The sequence below is a fragment of the Salvia splendens genome, chromosome 22 (genome assembly GCF_004379255.2).
Source record: "Salvia splendens isolate huo1 chromosome 22, SspV2, whole genome shotgun sequence".
Classification (NCBI taxonomy): Eukaryota; Viridiplantae; Streptophyta; class Magnoliopsida; order Lamiales; family Lamiaceae; genus Salvia; species Salvia splendens.
Genome location: NC_056053.1, coordinates 9,968,101 through 9,983,787, shown reverse-complemented (window position 1 = coordinate 9,983,787; position 15,687 = coordinate 9,968,101). Strand labels below are relative to the sequence as shown.

Here is a 15,687-nt window from a genome sequence, read left to right as displayed (position 1 = left end):
AAATGAAACAGTTAACATAAATTCCGAAAATAAAAAAACTTTGATTCCAAAATAAGTCTCAACAGAGTGCGCGAATAGAAATACAAAGCATAAACTAACTACGAGCATTAATTGAAATTTATCTAAGCTAAGCTACAAGATTGAAAGAACTGAAAGCGAGTAAACCGAGTGATTCTCGGATTGAAACTGGAAACAACGTCTGGCAGAACCAAAGTTGTTGTCGCGTTGAATCTCTTATGCTTCACTAACTAGAATTCTAAACTAAGTTATGCTAAGAACTGGACGAGAATTTAAAGTTAACTAAGCTAAGCTAAACCTAACTAAGGAGCGGATGCTCTCTTTGTGATGGCACACCCTCTATTTATAAGCTGGATTCGGGCTCCAGCTGGATAACGATCTTGACAGGGAATATTCGCTCATGCTGAGAATGAGCGACTCACTGATTGCTACGTGCCCTTTCTTCTAGAATGACGACGCTTTTGAGTAACAGATTCCTGACTCAGCTCCGTCCTTGCGTCTCATAAGCTAGCACGTGTCCCCTTCTAGAACTCCGTCCTTGATAACAGAATGGTGCGCCATATCCAACTCATTTCCTCACGTGTTCTTCTTCTAGAAGCCAGCGGTCCCCGCCTAACTGGTTGATCGCTCCCCCTTTTTCAACTCCCCCGATTCTTGGTCTTTTATCGCCTTTTGTACTTGCTTGATCAGTTCGGCCTTGCTGCCTTGGTCAAGTGGCATTTCTGCACATTTAACACTTGTTTTGTGCAATAAACCGATCAAGTAGCATACATTTTACCCTTAAACCGATGCATGAAATGAGCCTTATCAATCTTAAAGCAATAATATTCTCCAACAACGGCGCCAAAACCTTGATGCACTATGTTTTAGCATTACAACTACTTGCAAGTATACAAGGCAGAAAATATAAAGCTAAAGGTCAGTACCAGAATATCGAACACAGGGAATATAATTGCAACTGGCTATCATGTAATAAGCGTCATATATTATCTAGAGAAAAAGAGTTTTGGGTTTTAAACTAAACAAAAATAAATAAAGTAAAAGAAACAAACAAATAATATAGAATCAGGCAAATAGAGGAATTTCAAGGATAATGATTTCACTAACTCTTTAGTTGTTCTAATTAGTTCTACGTTCCTCCGACTCAAGTTTTATCACGATTTCTCCCTATCATGCATCAATACTCATGTCACAATTATTGTATGAACATATACGATAAACCAATCAAAGTTATCACCGATCAAACATTGACAATAATCAAGGTAACGGCCAATTAGTCGAATAAAAGCTCAAGAAAAATCAAGTGGAACGAGTTCTGGACATTAACCGATTAAAACTTGCAAACACTTGAGAAATTACTAGATCTAACTAACCAGACAGATCTGAACATGCAAACAACCGAAATCAACGTAAAAATTCTAGATCTATCTAACTAGGAAGAAAGAAATCATAAGTATGCTCCTAAGATTCCTAATGTTCTCACTCTCAATTAACAGTACGGTTTTAAGGGGAATTAATTGTAGCGTCAACTAAGCTCTTCTAACATGCAAACCTCCTCTCATGATTATGTTGCATGTCAATAGATCATCATAGAATGTGTCACTCAAACATGAAGCAACAATCCAACACTTAGAATAGAAGCAAAGTAATGAACAAAACGGATACCCAAAACTAGTACTCCCCCCGTCCCATAAAAATACGCACTTTCCATTTTCGTCCATAGATCAAGACCATGCAAAACAAATTAAGCTCCAGAAGTATACACAAGTCATGCAAGAATAAATAGCCTCACAATGCAATGAACATGGACTATGCGTATCAACAATCAAAACAATGGGTATTCAAATTTCATCCACAAGAAGAAGCTAATTTAAGCACACCCAACAATAATTAATTCCGATAAATCTAACTCACAAAATCACCAACAATTTATCACAAGTATATCATCCCCCATCAAACTCCAATTCAAATTATCAAAATTTATACCAACAACAAAGTCATTCAATTAAAAAAATCAAGATCAACGCTCGGAAATTATAAGAAGAACGTACCTTGTGTAAGTTGACAGTTGAGCACAAGAACAATTTGATAAAATCCAAAGAATTTCAGTAGGTTATGTGAATTTGAAGTGTGGGTATGTGAATAATGTGGAGAAAATTGAATTTAATGAGAGGGAGGAAGTGGATGCTAAGGTTACAAAGAAAAGGAATGAAAGAAGGAAGGAGGAAACATACCTTATATGAAAATCTCACGTCTGACACGCCCAGCGGGCGCTAACTGCAGTGCAGCGGACTGCTGAGGATGGTTTGTCCTCCCAGTTCTTCTTTCGGCGGGCCGCTGAGTTTGTCCCAGCGAACCGCTACCCTGCTAAAAACTCCGTTGTTGCACTCCTTGCTCTCCTCAAGTACCTAAAAAACAAAAGAAACAAACTAAAATTAAATAATATTACACTCTAAATTAGTATAATCAACATTTATACAATATCAGCTTAAAGCAAGAATACTCCCCTGCAACGGCGCTAAAAACGTGACGAACTATTTTTTTAGCACTACAACTACTTGCAAGTATAAAAGGCAGAAATAGTATAGCTAAAGGTCAGTACTGGGATATCGAACATAGGGAATATAATTGCAACTGACTATCATGTACTAAGCGTCAAATACTATCTAGAGAAACATAGATTTGGGTTTGAAATTTATAAAACTAGAGATAAATTAATAAAGTAAAACAATAAAAGCAAATATGATAGAATCAAACAAATAGAGGAATTTCAAGGATAATGATTTTACTAACTCTTTAGTTATTCTAATTAGTTCTACGTTCATCCGACTCAAGTTTTACCACGATTTCTCCTTCTCATGCATCAATACTCATGTCACAATTATTGTATGAACATATAAAATAAACCAATCAAAGCAATCACCGATCAAAGATTGACAATAATTAGGGTAACGGCCAATTAGTCGAACAAAAGTTCAAGAAAAATCAGGTGGAACGAGTTTTGAACATTAAACATAAAAAGAACTAGATAAAAATTAATTACTCTCAAACCACAAAATTCTATTGTTTAGTAATCCATAGACAAATGAACTAAAACAATAGTTATAGTAGGAGACATGAAATAAACAAACAAAACCCAAGGTTGAATCTTGAAGTCTTCATGCTCCTCTCGCCTTGCTTCAATCTCTAAGAATGATTGAAGAATTAAAATATGGAGTGGAGAGGGAGGAGCCTTGGAGGCTCCCCTTTTGGGGGCTTATGGATGGGTGAATATTATGAATTAGGTTATAGGGCATACATAGGCTTGAAAAAGGTTTAAACATGGTAAAAGGTGTCCTCCAAGTAATAGGAAAGTTGGAAATTTCGTGCTCCATAGGTTAAGGAAAAGATTTGGCTTAACAAGGTAATAGTTTATTTCCTTCCTTAAATTCCCGCCAACACTTGACAGCATTGCGCAGTCTTCGTAGAATGGCCTTAACTTTTTTCACAGAACTCCGATTGAGATAATCTTGGTACCAATGCGAAGATCTTTCAAAGACGAAGAGAAGGTGTGTTGAACGTACTTATCAGACTTCAGAATCTCTGGAAAAATGAGTTTGAACACAGGATGTCGTGCGCGAACAGGTCCAGCGGCCGCTGTAATGGGTCCAGCGGGCCGCTAGGTTGCCTTTTGCTCCAGCTTCCAGAATTTGACGTTTTTATGTGCTTTTTCAAATCTATTTTGCATATTTCTCACAAAACAAGTTAAAATACCAAAATGGATAAAATATGCAAATAATGGACATGTAATGCAACTTTGACACTCAAAACGGACCAAATAATGGCCTTAAATTAGTGCAAAATCTGAGCGTATCAACTCCCCCAAACTTAAATCTTTGTTTGTCCCCAAACAAAACAAGAAAGAAATATATAATAGAAGCTCGGATTGCATAAGGACTAGACGTCTTAATTGCCTCAAAGTATGGAAAAGATTGATTAAGCATGAATTTACGCAATCAAATCAAGCATGGCTTATTAGTGCACTTTCATTACTAACTCGTAGATCACCTTGAATTCATGCACTCACATGTGGCAAACTTCCAAAGATGGGAAGTTTTCTTTCACTCTCAAACTGTATAAGGCAATGTGTAAATAAGCACTCAAATCATGCATCATGCAAAGTTTACCATAGACTTGCTCAAACTCTAATCCTTCATATACTAGATGTGCTTAAGCATCAAAAGTCGGAAAGGTCTTTATTTTTTGTTTGTAATGTAGGCTCTTTGGTAGGTGAGGAATATTTGGCTAAAAGGTAGCTAATAATAAAAATACCAAGTAGAGTAAAATAGACTCCACTTTCCTTATAAACCCAAGACACTTTTGATAATTATTCTTCTTTCAACTCACATTCCCAAAACCTTTGATTCTTCTTTCTTTTTCTTCACAACCTTCTTTTTTTCTTTCTTTTTTTTCTTTTCATAGGCATTCTTTCTAGATCAAGCACACTTTTGAATTTTTCTATTTCCCAACATGCACTATTATAACATTAAGCACACAACTTTTCACTTTTCACAATTTCCCCTTATCTCTCCAATTCCTTTACAAAATATAAAATAAAATAACTATACTAATCCAAGGAATTGTCCCCATTGATTAGGCTTCCAAAGAATAGGCTTAAAGGCTCAAAATTATCTCCAACGGGATAAAGAATTTTTTTTTAAAGGGTCAAAATTTTTTGATATAAAAGTAGGTATGAAAAAATGGCCTAACATCCTCCTAAATCAACTTAAACACTATGTAAACTTAGGAAGACTAGGAGCAAGTTCTAGAAACATGTACATGAATGTAGATAAATCACACATGAAAGAAATTAAGGCTCAAATCTCACAAGGTATAAGCATGATTCAAGGTGAACAAGCAATTCACTAATTATGGACCTTTTCACCAAACCATCAAATCAAAACGTCAAGCCATACTAATCAAAGATGAAAAAAACTTCATATCATAGGCAACTCTGTTTAATGTGTCCCTAAGCATGCGTGTTTCTAAGTTCTTCATGCTATGTTCATGACAAGGATTCACCTTCGGGATTTTTAAAACAAAAACAAAATAAAAACTTAAAAGAAAAACCTAAACACACGGTCCACCTCTTCATCCCCCCAAACTTATTTACAACAAAGTGTAAAAAAGTTTGTAGAGTCGGTAGGGATGTCAGTAAACTTTGAAAATAGTAAATATACCTTGAAATTTTTGTGTTGAGGCTGGACATGGCAAAAATTCAAGAAATTCAAAAAATTGCGGCTGGAGTGCGGTGAATGGCCAGTGGGCCGCTTGAGCTTTTCAGCGGTTGCTGGGAGAGAGTCAGAATCGTTCCAGTGAATGGCTAGTGGTCGCTGGCCGTAGTCCAGAACCTGCGAAAATTCCAATCAACACAAAAAAAAATTAAAACACAAAAAAACTACAAAAACTGAAAATAAATGGTTGGGTTGCCTCCCAACAAGCACTTATTTTTCGTCTTTAGCTTGACGTTCTTTGAAGTTCATGAGTTATCCCCCATCGTGGGAATTCCTTTGGGATGCCTTTGTACCTACAATTTCGCAATGTGAGCATAGAATGTAGAAAATTGTAGTATGATACAATACATTATATTTGGCAATCCCCCAAACTCGAATCAAATAAAGGTGTAAAAATAATCACATGCATGACCAATTAATCTACCTTGAATAAAAAAAATCATCCCCCATCATGAACTCTATCCCCCAATAATTCGGAAGAATTTTCAACAATAGATCAAGACCATGCAAAACAAATTAAGCTCCATAAGTATACACAAGTCATGCAAGATTAAATAGCCTCACAATGCGTATCAACAATCAAAACAATGGGTATTCAAATTTCATCCACGAGAAAAAGCTAATTCAAGCACACCCAACAATAATTAATTCCGATAAATCTAACTCACAAAATCACCAACAATTTATCACAAGTATATCATCCCCCATCAAACTCCAATTCAAATTACCAAAATTTATACCAACAACAAAGTCATTCAATTAAAGAATTCAAGATCAAAGCTAAGAAATTATAAGAAGAACGTACCTTGTGTAAGTTGACAGTTGAGCACAAGAACAATTTGATAAAATCCAAAGAATTTCAGTAGGTTATGTGAATTTGAAGTGTGGGTATGTGAATAATGTGGAGAAAATTGAATTTAAAGAGGGGGGAAGTGGATGCTAAGGTTACAAAGAAAAAGAATGAAAGAAGGAAGGAGGAAACATACCTTATATGAAAATCTCACGTCTGACACGCCCCAGCTGGCGCTAAATGCAGTGCAGCGGACTGCTGAGGATGGTTTGTCACAGCGAACTGCTGCCCTGCTAAAAACTTCGTTGTTGCACTCCTTGCTCTCCTCGAGTACCTAAAAAACAAAAGAAAAAAACTAAAATTAAATAATATTACACTCGAAATTAGTATAATCAACATTTATACAATATCAGCTTAAAGCAATAATACTCCTCGGCAACGGCGCTAAAAACGTGATGAACTATTTTTTAGCACTACAACTACTTGCAAGTATAAAAGGCAGAAATAGTATAGCTAAAGGTCAGTACCGGGATATCGAACATAGGGAATAAAATTGCAACTGGCTATCATGTACTAAGCGTCAAATACTATCTAGAGAAACATAGATTTGGGTTTGAAATTTATAAAACTAGAGATAAATTAATAAAGTAAAACAATAAAAGCAAATATGATAGAATCAGACAAATAGAGGAATTTCAATGATAATTATTTCACTAACTCTTTAGTTATTCTAATTAGTTCTACGTTCATCCGACTCAAGTTTTACCACGATTTCTCCCTCTCATGCATCAATACTCATGTCACAATTATTGTATGAACATATAAAATAAACCAATCAAAGCTATCACCGATCAAAGATTGACAATAATTAGGGTAACGGCCAATTAGTCGAACAAAAGTTCAAGAAAAATAAGGTGAAACGAGTTCTGAACATTAAACATAAAAAGAACTAGATAAAAATTCATTACTATCAAACCACAAAATTCTATTGTTTAGTAATCCATAGACAGATGAACTAAAACAATAATTATAGTAGGAGACATGATATAAATAAACAAAGCCCAAGGTTAAATCTTGAAGTCTTCATGCTCCTCTCGCCTTGCTTCAATCTCCAAGAATGATTGAAGAATTAAAATATGCAGTGGAGAGGGAGGAGCCTTGGAGGCTCCCCTTTTGAGGGCTTATGGATGGGTGATTATTATGAATTAGGTTAGAGGGTATATATAGGCTTGAAAAAGGATTAAACATGGTAAAAGGTGTCCCCCAAGCAATAGGAAAGTTGGAAATTTCGTGCTCCATAGGTTAAGGAAAAGATTTGGCTTAACAAGGTAATGGTTTATTTCCTTCCTTAAATTCCCGCCAGCACTTGACAGCATTGCGCAGTCTTCGTAGAATGGCCATAACTTTTTCCACAGAACTCCGATTGAGATAATCTTGGTACCAACGCGAAGCTCTTTCAAAGACGAAGAGAAGGTGTGTTCAACGTACTTATCAGACTTCAGAATCGCCGGAAAAATGAGTTTGAACACAGGCTATCGTGTGCGAACAGGTCCAGCGGCCGCTGTAATGGGTCCAGCGGGCCGCTAGGTTGCCTTCTGCTCCAGCTTCCAGAATTTGACGTTTTTATGTGCTTTTTCATATCCATTTTGCATATTTCTCATAAAATACGTTAAAATACCAAAATGGATAAAATATGCAAATAATGGACATGTAATGCAACTTTGACACTAAAAACGGACCAAATAATGGCCTTAAAATAGTGCAAAATCTGAGCGTATCACATACCATTTCACCTCATCTCTCTTACTTTACCTATTTTGTCTTAATTCATGTGCCATACCCATTGCCCATATTTTTATGGGAATGAGGAAGTATTATATAAACCAATAAAAGTTACTAACACATCCCAATAATTCTTATAGTTTAGCTACTCATAGATAAATAGGAAAAACTACAAATTAAAGTACAAAACATAAAGAAAAAGCAAACAAAACAGAAGCATGAATTGTTGTGCAATATATAGTCTTCTCTTGCCTTACTCCAATCTCCAATAATGGTGGATGGAATATGGATGGAGGAATTAGGGTTGAAGAATGGAGGAGGAGCATTGGGGGCTCCCTAATTTTGGAGGCTATGAATGTGTGTATATTATGAATTAGGTTATGGCGTATATATAGGCTTGAAAAAAGTTTAAACTTGGTAAAAAGTATCCTCCAAGTTGAAAATTTCGTGCTCCGTAGGTTAAGGAAAAGATTTGGCTTCACAAGGTAATAGTTTCTTTCCTTCCTTGAATTTCCGCCTAAATTCAGCACTTGACAGCATTGCGCGACGTTCATAGAATGGCCAGAACATTCTCCACAGAACTCTGATTGAGATGTTCAAGTTACCATCGTGAAGTTCTTTCGAATAAAAAGAGAATGGTATATATAACACTCTAATCGGACTTCAGAATCACCGACAACATGAGTTTGAATTGGGACTGCTGCGCGAGAACTTGCCCAGCAGCCGCTAGACAGCTTCCGAGCCCTATGGATTGGTTTTCAGCGAATGCTGGCATGCGACAGTGGCCCGTTGGGTTGCTTTTCTGCTCCAGCTTCCAGATTTTCACCTTTTAAGCCCTTTTTCAGCTCTATTTTGCACATTTCTCACAAACTACGTCAAAATACTAAAATGGATAAAATATGCAAATAATGGACATGCAATGCAACTTTGACACTCAAAACGAACCAAATATGACATAATGACCTTAAATCAGTGCAAAATCCGAGCATATCACCGGCTGAGTATTCTTATATTCATCCCAAACTATTCGCAGATTGATGAAACAGCCATTATTGTCATCTTTTCCTTGAGATAATGCCATTATCTTCTGGCGAAGTTGATAGATGCGAGCTAAATCGCAAATAGAGAAGCGATCGCGTTGATATGACCATACCTCCCGAGCATTATCTAAGTACATTATACTTGAACAGGTCTGAGGTGAAATAGAGTTTCTAAGCCAAGATACAGCCATGCTATTGCAACGGATCAAAGATGAAAATAGCAGATCTCCATCGTCTGGTCGAGGCATTGCTCCATTAACGAACTAGAGTTTATTTTTGGCGATCAATGCAGTGATCATCGAGCAACTCCAATTGGTGTAGTTAGATCCAATCAGAAGATGAGACACAAGCTGAAGTGTTGGATTATCACTAGGATTTAAGAAATAAGGACTGGCTGAATCTTCAAATTGAGGAGGAGGACCATTGGGCATTACCACCACCATTACCATGACGGCCGTTTATCATCGATCAATAGACCAAGAGAAGTAAAGCGGAAGAATGTATGTTCACTGATATCATGTAGAATTTCATGATGTAAACTCCATCAAAGGGAGAGAGGAAAAATACGCTTTATTGATATTCAAAATGTAGAGAATTACAAGATATGAAGAGCATAAAGCTAAGACACACTATTTATACTCAGCTACGATCGAGCTAACACAAAATATCTGCTAACTAACTCTTAACTGACTTCGAGCATCCACTATAGCATAGGCGTGCCTATAGTGGGAGGGACGTCCGCCCAGGAGCGGAAGGGGTACCGGCGATTACGGGGCGAGGACGCAGCGGTCGCGTATAGCCGTGCCTATAGGCGATGTGGTCTATAGTGGGGCGGCGGTCGACGCGCCTATTGCCCCCTTCGAATTTTTTTCGAAAATTACCCCTATAAATACCACTTCTCCACCATCCATTTTTACCATTTTCACACACTCTCTCTTCATTCACACGCTACACTTTCACTCTCTAAAAATGCACGGTGGAGACGACGAATCACCCGGCTTGCACTAATAGGGATATGGCGGCAATCCTTCCCAGCCGGCGGGATATGGCGGCTATTCTTCTCAGCCGTGGGATATGGCGGCCATCCTTCTCAGCTGTCGGGATATGGCGGCTATCCTTCTCAGCCGTGGGATATAGAGGCTCTCCGGCCCAGCCATGGAGTTGGAGTCAATCTCCCCCGCAGTGGGCATCGAGTCCAACTCCTCCACCATCTCAACCTTTGCCGAGGAATCTCAGCCGCTCGGCGTTTCGAGATTACAGACCCAACCTCGACGCCCTTAACCATCCACGTCCGGAGACCCCTTTCCATTCCAGCAGCTCTCCTTTCACTGACGCAGATCAAGACGCACTGGATACGATGTTCAGTCTGCTCAGTTCCGGCGTACCGGATACGCCCGTTGCGACGAGACTCGGGGGATCCAATGGGGCTGGCTCGGGCAGTGGCGGTGGCGGCGGCGGAAGAGGCGTCGGCCGTCTCAGTGGCGGTGGCGGATCGGGCAGCGGTGCCGGCAGATCGAGCAGCGGCGTCGGCTCCGGTGGTGGCGGTTCGGCTGCTCAGTGGAAGCCGGAAACAGACGGGGTGTCCACTACGCCAAAGCGGAGTCCATTACTGTGGCGCGGGCGTAGGATGCCGCCACATCCGACCCCGTAGTGGGCACCGATCAGACCGAGGTGAGCTTCTGGAAGCGCGTCCTGTTGGCGTACAACAATTTCAAACCTCGCGGCGCCAAACCGCATGACTCGGAACAGCTCCGCAAGAAGTGGTCTAGGATTCTGCCGGCCACCAGGCGGTTCGCGGGCATATACCAGAACAACCTGCTCCATGCGGAGAGTGGCCGGAGCGAAGCTGACGTGAAGGCACTGTCGATGGGCCAATACAACACGGATGGCTAGCCGAAGTTCACAATGTGGGAGGAGTATCTAGTTCTCGAGGACTGCCCGAAATTCAAGGCCATCTGTGCGCAAGAGCAGGCTCCGGTGCCGAAGCGGACAAGACACAACATTGCCGGGGACTACAGCAGCGGCAGCGGCTCGCAATCGTTCGATCTGAACGACGAGCAAGCCGAAGAGCCCTCCGCTACACACTCTAGAGAAGCTGGAATGTCCTCCCGCCGATCGTCGGCCGCGTCTGGATCGCGCACCCCGCAGCCCGCGCTTATACAGTCGAGAAGGGTCCCTATTGCCAGCGAGGTCTTGAGGGATAACGTATACGTGCAGTTGATGCGAGAAATGCATGAAGTCTACAGCAAATACGAGGCCACAACCGACCCGTACATCAAGGATATTTACGCCGACCTCATACGTCGGATCCAGCGCTGTCTACGCTTGGCTGATGAGGGTCCCGGGGCACCGGCGGCCAGCGGCAACGAGGGAGACGGAGAAGACGACGAGGAATCGGACTCCGCCACCGATTAGACGGTGGCGGCGTTTTTATTTGTATTTTGTTTTAAATATTCGTTGTATAATTTTACCTGTGCCAATACAACGAATATTCGGTCCCAATTACCTCGTTTTACAATTATTTCAATTCAGCTGATTTTAAAACTCAACGAAAAAATTAAAATAAAAATTGGTTATAAAATTTCGGGGCTATTGGAAGTGTCCGCCTATAGTGGCGGAAACAAAAATTTGGGGTTGTGGACAAAAAAATTGGGGCTATGGACAAAAAGGGACGGGGCTATTGGGGACGTCCGCCTATAGTGGATGCTCTTATTCCCTTTTCATACTTGAGCTGACTCGAAGCTGACGTGGGAATGACTAGATTCCAGCTCAGCAACACAGCACACCAACTTAAGATCCCCTTCACGCATTTAAACCATGCATCACGCATTTAAACCATGCATCACGCTCATATTTTTCAACAATATTAGCTTCTTAAATTTCTTGCCAAAAAAATTAAATATCTCATTTATAGTATAATGGAAAGAGTATAAAAAGTTACCCGGAGCCATAATAAATTGAGAAGACAATAATTTTTGTAAGTCCTTCAGGAAAAAACATGTGTAGGTGTTTTTGAAAGTACAAAGATTGAGCTCTGCAATCCTATTGAAAATGATAACTCTCATTGTCCCACATGGCCAACCTTAGTCATATTCCATTGCACTAAAATGGGAATTATGAGGCTTAGTTAGTTTAACAATTATATAACACCTTTAACGATTCAAAACTTCTCATATACCAACTAATCTAATAATAAAATATTGCACTTCCACCAACGGATTTGTAGCACAATTGGTCGTGCGAAGCTATAGTAACTTTGAGATCTCGGGTTCAAACCACCCTACTTGTTAAAAATCTTTTGGCCTCTGCAAATTAATCTAATTCTGCCAAGGACGAATTCAGAATCCTATAGTCAAACCAAAAATATTATTTCCATACCCCCAATATTTATACAAGCCTAGTAGAGACGATTGATACCGTATCCAAGGTTTGATATGACATGGTTTTTGAAGTAGTTGCCCATTAATATTACTATATATTAGGCTGTATGTATATTGACCTGTAGCAATACCCATTTAAATAATTTTACAACTATGTAAAATTTCATTACGTTCTTCTCTGGTTTTGCAGTACAATATCAGGTAAAGATTTTGCTTAGGGCATCTCCAGTGGTTTTCGCCCAGCAATAGTTCAGCCACAAACTGCTCCTGTCACATCATCAGCACTAAAAATCCTCCTGCCACATCATCAGGACAAGCAAATAGCACAGCAATTGTCACGACCGCCCTTTAGGGTTAATAAATGTGGGCGATCGTGATTAAGAGAATTTAATAAAAAGAGACAAAAAGAATTAGGGCTTCAAAGACGAATTTGACCAATAATTAATATTCAAAGGAAACGACCAAGTATTTGACATAAACCGGTAAAATCCCAAGTATTCAGCATCCAAATAATTTAAGTTGCAAGCCCAACAAAAGATAAGTGTAAGAGATGTCACAGCGGAAACGACCAAGAGAAAGAGTGACGTCATGTGTGAAGACACAACGACACCCATAATTCAAAGACAACAGTTCGATCACCAGTTAAATTGCTCAACACCACCATACCCTCGTCGCCGCTCAACCTGCACATAAGGAAAACACATGCAGGGCTGAGTACCATAAAAATACTCAATGGGCTCATGCCGAAAACATTTTGATGAAAGTTATGTCATCCATACCATAGTGTACTCGAGGTTTACATTTAGAAAAGAAATATCATCGAGTATCACAAAAACAGTTTCATAGCCTGGCCAGGCAAAACAATCTCCCCACTTTCTCAACAACTAATCAATCATATCTTCTTTCCATAGTGCGACGAAAGTGTGGCCACACTATTCGCCCACGAGACCGGCCGACTAGCAAGGACGGCTCACGATCCCACATGTGTACACAGCCTGATAGGGTTTGCGGCCCTACTCAGACCCGAATTCGTTTAACATAGCCCTATAGCCTAATGGAGCGCACTCACAAACTAGGCATCAGGCAACAATCTCAACATAGCCCTATAGCCTAATGGAGCGAACTCACAAGCTAGGCATCAGGCGCAATCTCATCCTCAAAACAAACACGGCATGACATAACAATTTAAACCACCCTTATTACACCATAATCATACTTTTGAAAATCGTAAAAGAGTTTAGTAAAAGAAAGCCCACCTCGAGTGCTTAATTTGAAATTACGTTCTTTCCCTTGCGATCACGATTCCCTTGCGATGATTCACCTTTAACAATTTATATAACACATAAATCAACACACTTTCAAATTAAATAAATAGATGCATGCCCCCTAAGCAAAGTTATTTAACTCGTTTTATCTCAGTTTTCGATTATTCGGAGGCCGCTTACGCCCCTAATTCCTCCGTTGGCTCCTCGTATTTTTCCTCAACGATAACGAAATAAAATCCCCAAAATTATAAAAGTGCATAATAAAATTATCGCAAGTACTCCCCTCGCAATTACATTTATTTCGAAACTCGGGGTAAATTAATTGTACATCGAATTATTCCGAGAATTAACTAAATAATTCCCCACAATTAATTTAATTATTAATTCAAAGATTTATTTAATTATTGGCCCAACTAAAATACAACCATCCTTATTTCTTTTCCTTAACCAAGATAAAAAGGCCCAACTCTTTTTTTAACACCAAGGCCCAACTCTCTCATTTATAAAAAAAACAAAAACAAAAAGATTTTACTCCCCACCCCACGTCTATCTCTTCTTATCTCCCTCTTCGACCAAATCGAGGATTGCAGCAAATTCTCCCAATTCACGTTGCCTTCTCCGATTTAGACCGCAACGGACCTAGCCGTGCGTCGCCGTCGCAGTGGTGCCGCCGATCCGCCGGGAAGTGCTGCTGTCTCGCCGGTCAGCCTCCGCCAGGCTCCGTCGCACGCCGCTGCTGTCGCGCACCCGCTGTCGCGCCGCTGAACCGACGCCAGCCCAGGCTTCGCCTCCTCCGTCCGCTGCCTTCGTCGCCGGGAAGAGCTGCTGCTGCCATCGCTGCTGTCGTCGTTCGTCCAGCCGGGAGATGCCACCGCCGGTGGTTGTGCAGCCGTCGCCGGGAGGCGCTGCCTCCGATTCCGCCCCGATTTGCCCCGGAACTAACCCGTTCAGCCCCGCAAGACCCCGATTTCAACCGAACAGACCGGTTTTCATCCAAGTATGCTTCTTTCACTTCGTTTTAAATTTTTGATTAAATACGGAGTGTTTAACTGTGGTGCGGTGTTTGATCGGTGATGGTTCGGATAATGGTGTTACGTGTGGGAAGGGTGGATGATGATATGCTGTGAAAGCGATTGCTAACAAAAATTTCATGCTTTAGGATCGAGTAAAAAGAATTATACCTTCTTGAGTAGGACTTGGTTGTGGAGTTCACAAAGCTGAAATGAGAGGCTCTTTGAAGCTGAGAATTTCGATTTCGGTTATTAGAAATTGTTGATGTTAGATTTTGAAACCAAAGCAATTTAGGTATAAGTCGATAGGGAAATTGTTTACCACAGTTAGGACTGAATTGAGAATTCGGCACTCTTCGAATTCTGCCGTGGATTTCAAAAGGAGAAATTTCCCTGAATTCTTGTTGCAGAGATGCGGCTCGGTTGCAGAGTTGTGAGAATAGGGAAAATTTGATTTAGGAAAAGTATATAATAGGGGGAAGGTGGCTGATGGGTAGCTTAATTTAAGGGAGAGATTCATGGGGGCGGTTTTTAATCGTGGGAAAAATAGGAGTGGGATTCGAATCCCTTCTTTTTTTTTTGGATTAATTTGGATTTGTTAGCATTTATTTGCAGATCACAGAGGAGGGAAAAAAAATCTTTGCACTTGTCGTCCAAGTCAACAGGAAGAGGATTTAGTTTGATTTGTTTAATTCACAGTCGTTTGTATTTTATTAAATTATACAGGCCACAAGTTATTTATTACGGACTGGATTTTTATATTATTTATTCAATTTATTAAATCCAACTCGCAGATTGAGTCCAATATATATATTCCTCACGGAAATGAATTATTTTAATTCACATTATGATTTACTTCACAAATTTCTAGCTCTCATAACAATTTATCAATTACTGAAAAATATTTAATTTCACTCCACATCAATTATTCAAAGCAGCCAGGTCACATATTCAACAAAGTTGACCCAGTCAAAAAAAATCCAACTCCAAATTAGGTCACGAAAAGTATCCAACAACAATTCTAGTCGACAATTAATTCACGGACTTCGCAATATTAATAGCATTAAAAGCAAGTACTTTAGGGTTCGAAAATTAGGGTTCAAAAAGTGGGGCGTTACATCCTACCAAC

At 39.8% G+C, this 15,687-nt stretch overlaps 1 long non-coding RNA gene across 1 annotated transcript; it reads left to right on the top strand.

Moving 5' to 3' along the window:
• The first annotated feature begins 14,310 nt into the window (after nt 1-14,310).
• On the top strand, nt 14,311-15,322 carry LOC121786996. The gene is made up of 2 exons (XR_006047235.1): nt 14,311-14,545; nt 15,174-15,322. It is a non-coding gene; the product is annotated as an uncharacterized LOC121786996 (long non-coding RNA).
• The last annotated feature ends 365 nt before the right edge of the window (nt 15,323-15,687 follow it).